Source organism: Fundulus heteroclitus, chromosome 22, assembly GCF_011125445.2.
Source record: "Fundulus heteroclitus isolate FHET01 chromosome 22, MU-UCD_Fhet_4.1, whole genome shotgun sequence".
Lineage (NCBI taxonomy): Eukaryota > Metazoa > Chordata > Actinopteri > Cyprinodontiformes > Fundulidae > Fundulus > Fundulus heteroclitus.
In genome coordinates, this window is record NC_046382.1 from 37,033,595 (window position 1) to 37,043,393 (window position 9,799).

The 9,799-nt window shown below is 41.5% G+C and overlaps 1 protein-coding gene across 1 annotated transcript in view; it reads right to left on the reverse strand.

Moving 5' to 3' along the window:
* Nucleotides 1-7,782, reverse strand: part of cdh5 (cadherin 5) — a 40,750-nt gene extending 32,968 nt beyond the window's left edge. The window contains exon 1 of the mRNA XM_036125904.1: nucleotides 6,873-7,782. The gene's annotated coding sequence lies outside the window, so the exon portion shown is untranslated. The remainder of the gene's footprint in view (nucleotides 1-6,872) is intronic.
* Nucleotides 7,783-9,799: the final 2,017 nt, after the last annotated feature.

Below are 9,799 nucleotides of genomic sequence, written 5' to 3' on the forward strand. Positions count from 1 at the left end.
CCATTCTATGGAACCTGTAGTATAAACAGACATCCTTGAGTAAAATTAAACTTACACGTTAGGTTGGAGTAACACTATTACTGTTTTTATCTCAATGCATCTAAAATAAGGCTATGGCAGAACGTGTTTTCACATAAACCTTCAAGACTGTGTAAATGTCACAAACTGCTTTCTTCTCCATTTGATTGGAACAGAACCTGGAATGAGATTCAGTGATATTTCTGTCAGCCAAAGAAAAAGACTCTTATTCAAGGGATATTAGTCTTCAGTATTTGCAATATCAAAAAAGCCTTGCCTAAATTGCAGTGAGATTGTTTTGAATAGCTTATTTAAATTCAATTCAAATGTTGCTGAATTCAAAAGGTACCTGGGGTAAAACACTAACGTAGTCATGTCATAATAACCTAAAAAAAAGTCAAAATCCATTTGGTTAGTTCAAAGAGACCGACCTAAGTGTAATCTTGACAGGTTCGCTGCCCACAAAGATAGGGCTGTTTTTTCAGACCAGACATGTTTCTAGATAAGGTCTTTCCTTAACTGTGTCTCCTTCCTTTAATCATGTTCTGAACAAACATAGTAATCACACCCTGTTCCGAACATGTGGGTTTTTCCACAGTTGGACACCCTTACACTATTTTCTACAGAAAACAAGGTTAGATGAATCACAACTCTAAAAAAGCTCTATTTTTTTTTTTTTTTTACATTTCCAGATAACTGAGGGAGGCTTTGATATAAGTGATATGAGTGTTTCGCATATGATTTATTAAAAACTCACAATCGATTAGAGTTCATTGTGTTAAAACTGACTCATCCGGCATTAGTCAGCTTTGCTGTTATCCCCTCCCACTGGCCTAGCAGTAGCCCTTTACTGGAAAATACGTTAAAATCACGGTTGACTCCTGTTTGTGAACTCCGTTGTAGTCACACACATCAACATCCCAGGTCTGAGTCTGTCCAGCCCATTTACTTCCCGTTACTTCTGGGAGGATGGAGGCCTTTTCCCTGCTTGGGCATTTTTTGAAACAGCATTTCCTTCTCTTTCAAGATCCAGTGCCCACTCCTCGTCTTTTATCAGCACTTTGAAGTGTAAACACTATACCTTCTGGGAAAAGCCACTGGTCTGTTAATTTGTCGTCATTAGTGAGTTGACACGCCCTTCCTGGTTTTCAGTGCTCCTGCTAACTTCAGGTTCACAGTCTCTCACTTCTCATCAGTTTTCGTCACATTTTGTCCGATGTAGACTCTCCCTCCTTTCCCACCACTTTGATCTCTTGGTGTTTTTTTTTATGTGTTTTCATCCCAGCTTGGGCATTCCATTCAGTTCTCCAGTAATTTCCTACTTTAGACTTGTTGAATCGCTCAAAGGGACTCTTGTTGTTCACTTCATCTATTTCTGTCCTTTGTCAGTCCCTTTTCTCGCCCTTACCTCCTCACCTCTCTCCCTTAGCACCCTGTTCACACTCCCAGCCGCACCTTGAAAGCAGATTTAGCAGGTCAGTGCAAAGGATAAACACACCAGCACTTTCACTTTGACAGACTCGGAAAAGTCGGTCCACTTTAAAACTTTTACAGCTCACAACAAGGTGTATTCTGCGAAAAGTTCAGCAATTATAGAAAGAAAACAGCGTCAATTTTTAGCTCATTTTAGGCATTCCTTTACATTTTCTGAACCGCAAACTTCAGGCACACAAATCTCACTGGAGGATTTGTTTAGAGTTATTTAAAGCGTTATTTATCAAAGGCATCTCTTAGAGCTATGCAGAATAAACGGCATGCTGAAATATCTGTAATTGCATCTGTACATTGTCTGCAGGCTAAGAGAGCGCCCAGATGCGATGGAGGTGTAGGAAGAGGCAGACACCGGAGATACAGTTGTCATTCTCAGCGAGGCTGTGTGACTGACAGACAGGTCTGACCCATTTTTCAGCGTTCCACGGGCTAAAGCACGGAAACGAACACGACTTTATAATCCTGCCGGTTGCTGAAGGGCATCTGAAGTTTTAACGTTTAACTCGTGCTGTCGTTTCTGTTTTAACGATGGGAATAGGGTTTGATTTTGTCTCTCAGTGAAGGAGCGTGTGTAGGAACGAGCCAGCCTTTGTTCATCCCAACACCTACTGGGGGTTAATTAAGGGGCTTCTTTGTCTTGCTGTTTTTGAAAAGATGAAACGTTTGAATTTGCCCACACCTGATGCAGACCTGGTTCTAAAGCTCAGAAACGGCAGCATGTTTTGTTTCAGATGATGTTGTAACGTTGTCCATTTTTTTTTCTTTCTCCTATTTGTCTAATTTCAGCGTGTGAGAAGAACTAGAAACCTCGTCCATCTTTGAACGCCAAAAGCCTTCTTACAGGAACACAATAAAGCCTTTTGCTCACAGAGCAATCGATCAGCTGCTCAAAGAGGCAGCTGAAGATAATAAATTGATTGTTTTTTTTCATGTTGTATTAAGAGGTTACATGCAGCTAATATCTTATCTGCAGTAGGAGAGTGCCTTGGTGTCTCCGTTTAACAGAAATCCAGATTAATTGGTCCTAGAGGCCAAAGCTAAGAACTAGCCCAGAAAGGGCCAAAGTCGAAATGGACTTCTACCCCTTTAGAGTTCCTGTTTGAAACGTACTGAAAATGAAACATGTACAGTGTTTCTGGTCCGAGAGATGCTTCTTTCCTTTTCTCTTAGAAGTCAGAGCGGGGAATCTGAGAATGACCTTAAACCTGAGTTGAGCTCGTTCTAACTGAAAGTGAGACTAATACTGCTATTAGCGATATAAGGCGCCAACAACACATTTCTACATATTTTATGGACTTAAACTCTGGAGGAGGATGTTCACCAGAGGTTGTACGGTTCTGGAGTAGCTACTGATTTAATGGGACTCACAAGTACTAAACAACACCTTATAAAGAGTTAACACCTGAAACCTTTACAGTGCTTTATATGTCTGGGGGCTACATTGGATCCTGGACTCAGTTCAACCGCGGACGTTCCATGTTGAAATCCCAACATTCAGGGGACATTTGTGTTTTGTTTTGTCGGCGTAGAACTTGGAAAATCCAACTTTTGGCTACATTTAGAACGCACCTTACCTAGCTCATGTTAAGGTATGCTGGTGTCAAAAAGTAGCATTTACTCAAACCAGGCCTGACTGGCAGCCTTTCCTCAAGCTCTGTCGAAAAAAAATCCAGATTCTGAAAATAGAAACAACCACCCCGCTCCATGCATCATATTGTTTCACATTCTGATTGACCTCTCACTGCTGTCAATCAAATGCCCTAAAAAACAAAAAGTCAACCTAGCTGCATATGCAGCACAATCAGCTGATCCAATGGAAGAAAGTAAAGAAACGTTCCTTAATTCACAGTGAGCCAAATAACATCAGCAGTCTGGTCTTGTTTTTTTTTTATGTTGTTGTTACAAGCGGATGTTAAAGCAAGATTTGCAGCTTCTGAAAGAGTCGCTTCACTTATTTAATAGGTGAAGTAGAAGCGATGAATCAGAAGCTGAATTCAATGTTGTGTTCTTTACCTGAAAAAGCTGAGAACTAATGAGCCTTATATGAATTTAGCAGCTGAATGGAGTGTTTTTCCTCTTGTGAATATGCCAAAGACAGGCCAGGGCAGGTCAAAACTTAATTAATAATCTTTTATAAACTCATAAATATTTTTTTACTCCATATCAGGCTTATTATTATATTGAGTTTCCATCCTCTTGTTGACCCAAAAGGCCAAAAGTTTCATGAGTTTAACTTGTAATTCATATAGAGTTGTATAGAGTTGTGAACAGAATGTGAGTCTCTGCGGCGTTATTGTGTTATTTAACGTCCTTTATTTGTGCCTCTTTAATCAAAATAAGTGCCACGAGACAAAAAGGGAATGCTGCATCTCTGTTTTAAATGATTGGAAAGTATAAAAGCTCCTCACCTTTCCTCTTCTCTATCTTCTTAAATATTTGTTCACTAAATAATCTGATTGTAACGTTGTTAGTGTTACCAGAACAACACAACATCACTTAGAAGTAAAGAGTGAAGAACATGGATTTCTACCTCCTTTTAAACATCCTTCAGAAAATAGTTGGCAGATTAAATCATTGGTTGCCTAATAACGATATTAGAGATGCCTTAGCTGCTGTATAACTACATAAATGTAATGCAACCTTCTTTATTAAACAAATCCATAATTTCACCCAGATAATGTTGTGATGAACACATCCAGTAGTCTGTCTGCTGCAGCTCCGTGCTTTGCTTGTGCCTCTTTGCAACAGGTGAATCTAATCTACATCTGTCCTGGACAGATGCAGGATTGCTCTAAAAGTCTATTTTCACTGTGCCGATACAGTCCGTAAACTTCTAAACATTCATTGTAACAAAATAATTAGGAAATAATTTGAACTGGATCTGCTACACAGCTTTTCTGTTAAATACAGTTTTGCCTCACATTCGACCTTCTCCAAAGAACACCACTTTAGAAATCCCACGGTCCTGTCATTAGAAATCTTACAACCTTTAAATATTATGGCAAAACTTGTGAAATAAAATATAATCGATGATTCACTTAGCTTACACAACCCAAACATGAATCCTTACCCCAAAATGTTGAGCAGTCATTTGGAGAAAATGATCCATATCAAACAAAATCAGTTTTCTCAGACCTCCACTAACGCAGAGGAAACATTTTCATCATTTTAATTTTTAAACAACACAGCACCAATGTTTGAGCTTAGAAAGTGTTTAAAAATCCAATATTTGGTGGACTAACCCTGATTTTGGATCCCAGCGTTGATGCTCTCGGCCAGCTTTTCCCTCTGCTGTTGAGTTTAGCTAATCAATTAACCAGTCCCTCATTAAAAAAAGATGTATGTGTGTGTTTGTGTGTTGGTATTCAATAGGCACTGGGATGTAGAGATGTGAGATCATAGGAAAAAAGAGCTTCTAAGACCTTACAAATTAGAGCAATGTTGAGGCTTCATATAAAAAATCCTTTCAGTCAGTGTTTGTGATTTTTCTTTAAATTCATCTGAATGCTAACTTGGCCAATTATAAAACATTCTGTTAAATACTTCAGACTTCTTTTTTTCCCCCCGTTTTGTGTTTATTAAAGTCTTTGATGTTTGCCACATGTGTTTTTTTTTTTTTTTTGCTGAGATTAGAACAGGTTTAATGACAGAGCGGCTTCTAACAGTCTGTCTGCCAGCAAGTCACAGCTCCACACGAGCACGGACCAACTCGCATCAGGCTAATTAAACTTTAACTCCGCGATAAAGGATGTCTGCCAACACAACGAAACTGTTGCTAATTGGGCTGTTTTTGCTCATTTGCTTCCCTCATCAACCTATTATGCAGTTGTAATTTACAGCTTAAATCAAGGCATTGTAAGAAAAGGGGATGCAAACGGATCCTAAAAGTAAATAAATGTTAAAACGTGACCGTTCAGATCTATTTAAGGCCCTTCAAAGCCTAGATTCCGATAATCAGAACACATAACACTTCAAATTATTCTATCTCTTGACATTTTTTTTTTTTTACTAATAGCCACAGAGTCATTCCCATATTAATGGAAGCAAAGGCCCATTTGCAGAACAATAAAAATATTGCATTACAGGCCTGAGTGTAGCATGCTATGAAAAAAAAAAGAAGGGGGAATGCAGGTCAGTCACTGAGAATAAACCTTAACTGGGTCTTTCAGTAGTAATCAGTGACTTGAGCTGAACTAACAGCACCACAGCTGGACAGCTTGTCAACCTCACTGACATATATCTGAGTGAACGAACGACTCTAATCATGAATCTTGGCTTTGTGTGCGAGCCTACACGTTTGCGAGCGTGTAGCGAGTGTGCGAGGGTGATGTCTCCCAGATGGCACCCGGCGGATTTTCCCTGATAGTTCGCTCTTCAGGAATTAGACCACTGGGTTTAGTTGCATCAACGGCTTTCCATGTTACAACTAAATCAAATCACTTCTCTCACCCGTGGGAAGGGGGGGGGGGGCCCTCCGGAGAAAATCCGCCACTGAGGAGTCACTATTTTCACGGCCGAAGACAAAACGACACACGCAGTTTTCAGCAAAAAATATCTAAATAGCCTCTGAAACCTGTGCTGAAATCTTTGAGGTGCTGTTTTCCTTCCACCCTGCCAGAAAACATGGAGCTGATGAACTAGGTCTCTGTCGCGTATGTGTTTCAGGGAGGTCTTCAGCTGACAAAGTGACACCGCTCAAAAGACAAGATCTTCGCCACTTGTTAAATATTAGATGTGCGTCATCAATACTTCATAGGTGAGCCAACTTGAGCTTGACAGCTGCGATGAATCAGTTTCTTCCCGACGCAGAACTCTTCAAAAAAAAAAAATGAACAGCCGAGGACCTCCTGGTGGATTTAGTTAAATTTCTTCCTGCTGTGTCTACAAATCAGCCCGTATCATTTTAATGGCCTCGGCCGTCTGTCTCCGGGAATGACAGTCCACCCCTGGGGACGGCACAATTACTGCATTCAATTCCACACCGAGCTGTCCGAGACCATTGCCATAACATATGTGAGGAGTGACAGGTGCTGACAACCTGTCCGAGAAGGGGTTATCACTGTCAGCTCCAGTTATTTTGGTCCCTTCTTTGAGACGATTTTACTACTATTCATCAGCTTTTCGCCCCGGAGTGAATGAGAAAGTGCCCTGGAGGATTTTCAAGGGATCTGGGTTACATTTTTCTGGCACCGCTGCGGTACACGGCGCTTCAGTCAGAGGGAAACAAACGTATATTCACAGTCTCGTTTGCTGAACAGGGATGCTCTGGCGGTACTGTCTGACCACTGCTCACGCAAACTTCATTATGCACACGGAAAACTCCTTTTTGACCTTTCAAACTGAGAAAGAAAAGGTTAACTTACCTGATTCAACCCTTGTCTCGGTGACGGTTAAATCCCCTAAGAGACCGTGTCCTTGTTTGCTGAAACTGAAATTCAGCCTGAACTCCAGGCAATTCAACAGTTCCTGAGTCCTGCTACTCTTGTTTGATCAATTACAGGGATAACTGATTTTTCCTGAATAAACTCTTTCCTCCGAAGCTTTTGAATAAGCCTATTTTTGGGAATTTTGGCCAGTCTTGTGATGCCTCTTGAACGAGAGTGTATCCCAAAGATGTAGTTCCAAAGACGAGTAAAGACACTCCAAGAGTCAGAATCCAATATATTTAAGAATTTGATTTATAAAGATCATTGGTTTACCCTTTAAAAGTCTTTTTTTTTGTTTTACCCTGAGAAGTAAAACAAGTAGTCCCAGTCACTCCAAGTGTGGAGTCTATGTCCTTATTGCCTCCTTTTCCTCCTCAGGATTTTAGTTCTGTTTCCTCAGGTGTGAATCCAACAGGTTTTCCGTCTCCCTTGCTCTTTTCTTCTCCTCCAGCTGCCTCTGATGTGGTTTTTCTCATCCAGCATCCACAACTGTTGAGCCACAGCTGTCCGACCTCAGTCCCCTTTTTTGGCGCAGGTCACTGCCCACTTCCTTTTTCCTGTTTTTGTGGCCGCGGTCTTCGCCGCTTGCTCCCTGCTACTGGTCCTTTTCCTGTCCTGGGAGGAGTGGGACAAAACCGAGAGAGAGTCCGGCTCTCCGCTGAGCTACGGTGCTGGAGGAAAGACGGCGAAAAAGAAAGCGTCGGGGAGGCAGAGGGCAAGTGCATATGTCAGAACTGCTCAAAGACGCACGGCGAGGCAGAGAAGGCAGCCAGCTCATGCTCGAGAAGCAGATGGAATGAGGGAGTATGTGTGTGTGTGAGAGGAGGGAGAGGAGAGGGAGTGTGATGGAGAGTAAGGTGAGAGAGGCGCTACTCCTCAGTCCGGCTCAGAAAAAAAACAGAGAGTGGAGATGCGGGGGGGATTTATTATTCATGTGTGTGAGATAAGGATTAAGTTAAACAGGTTATTGGGGATAATCCTCAGAGATTTCCCCACACGAGGCTTGTAAATATTCCAGGGGGCTGACTTTAGGATAAGAGTGTGTGTGAGAGTATCTGACGAGGAGATCTTGTCTAAGCCTGTAAATGAGATGAGAAGAGTAGGACTTTAGACACACATACCGAGACAAAGACTCTCCGCCTCACCCCTACTCCCCTTTTCCTGTCTTCGGGAGGGTTTGGTTTCTCAGTAATTTGGCGAATTGAAATGAGTGTTTTTATATGAAACCTCTCCCGTAGCAACAGCAGTCCAGTCATTCCCTCCCTCCCCCCCTTCCTCCCTTCGCTGTCTTTTACATGTTTGCACGTATTGTTTGTAGTTTCAGCTCCGACGTCTCTGATTCTAGCAATACTTTCACAACATCTGGGAGTAGTTTTTGTCTCATAACATCCATCAGCGATTGCTTTGAATCTGTATACGCAATTGTCCTCACTCCTTTCTGATTGAGCTGGGTCCAATTCATAGTCAGCTCCAAATGTCCACATATTGTTTTTACAGCCAAAGCAAACGCTTCCAAAGGGGTAGAGTTGTTTCACTGCTTTATCTTCAAAGATCACTTGACTGAGAACGAAATGAGGATTAGCGCGGGCGTCTTTGTGACATCCAAGTTGGAACACATAATTCAATTGGTTGGTGACTGGAGTCATTTGACTTTGATCGGCGCTGATCATTAAACCTCAGAAACCTGTAAATGCACTATTAGTAAGCACAACCGAGTTGCACACAATTGGAACTTCCAGCACTGTTAACAGCAGGCTGGCATTAGGACACAGTCTGTTGCTTTGTTGAATCCAAATAGATACCAATAAGAATCCTGCAAGGTGATTCTCAAGGAGTCATTATTTCACAATGTGGCGTATTGAAGACAATTGACCGAAAAATGCTGCTTCTCTTCAGCTCATTGTCAGGTCCGTGCCAGATCATTGTTGATAGATTTACCAGAAAGTAGCTGGGCTGGGGACCATTGTGTCAGAAACTCAAAATCAGATTGTTTCTCAATCTGTGAAACATCATACAAATAATACCACCTGGGCTGACCACAACAGAATGTGGTGTGGATGCTGTTTCTGAGGAAAGAAGATTCAAGATTTACCATCCATCCATCCATCCATCTTCCGCTTATCTGAGATCAGGTCATGGGAGCAACAGGTCAAGGAAAGAAACCCAGACATCCCTCCTCCCAGCGACATCCTCCAGCTCATTTTGGGGGATCCCAAGGTGTTCACAGGCCACACGGGATATATAGTCCTTCTAGTGAGTTCAGAGTCTTCTCTGGGGTCTCCGCCCAGTGGGACGTGCCAGGACATCCTGATCAAATAAGAAAACCACTTAAACTTTTAGTATAAATAAATGAAGTTAAACTAAATCATGGAAATGGCATGTGTGTAAGAAGGTCATAAAGAGAAACAGTTTTCCGAAACATGTTTGCAGTTTGTTCAGGCTGTGAGAGATCAAGACTTTAAGCAGATGGTAGGAGGTTAAACTGAACCCTGCAATGTTTTTCTGTTTTATCCTTTTAATCTTAGTATGTGTCATGGACACAGAATCTGGAGATGTTGGCAGTTTTTTTTTTTTATTTCAGGTTTGTTAATAAAAGGATTAACATGCTACAAGGAAGACTCACAGAGACTGCTAATTTTGTAATGTTAGCCGAACTGACCGTGCTAAACGCCCATAGGAGATGCTGAAGTCAGTTTAAAATTTGAACTCTGCGACTCTTTTGTCTTTGGTATTAAGTAGTCAAACTCTGTTTTACAACAGCTGCTCTCTCACACAGAGGTGTGACATCTCCCCGGCTCCTAAAACAAACAAAAAAAATACTACTCAGTACGGGAAAGACTAAAAATAGTTCCAGTGCTGTTCTT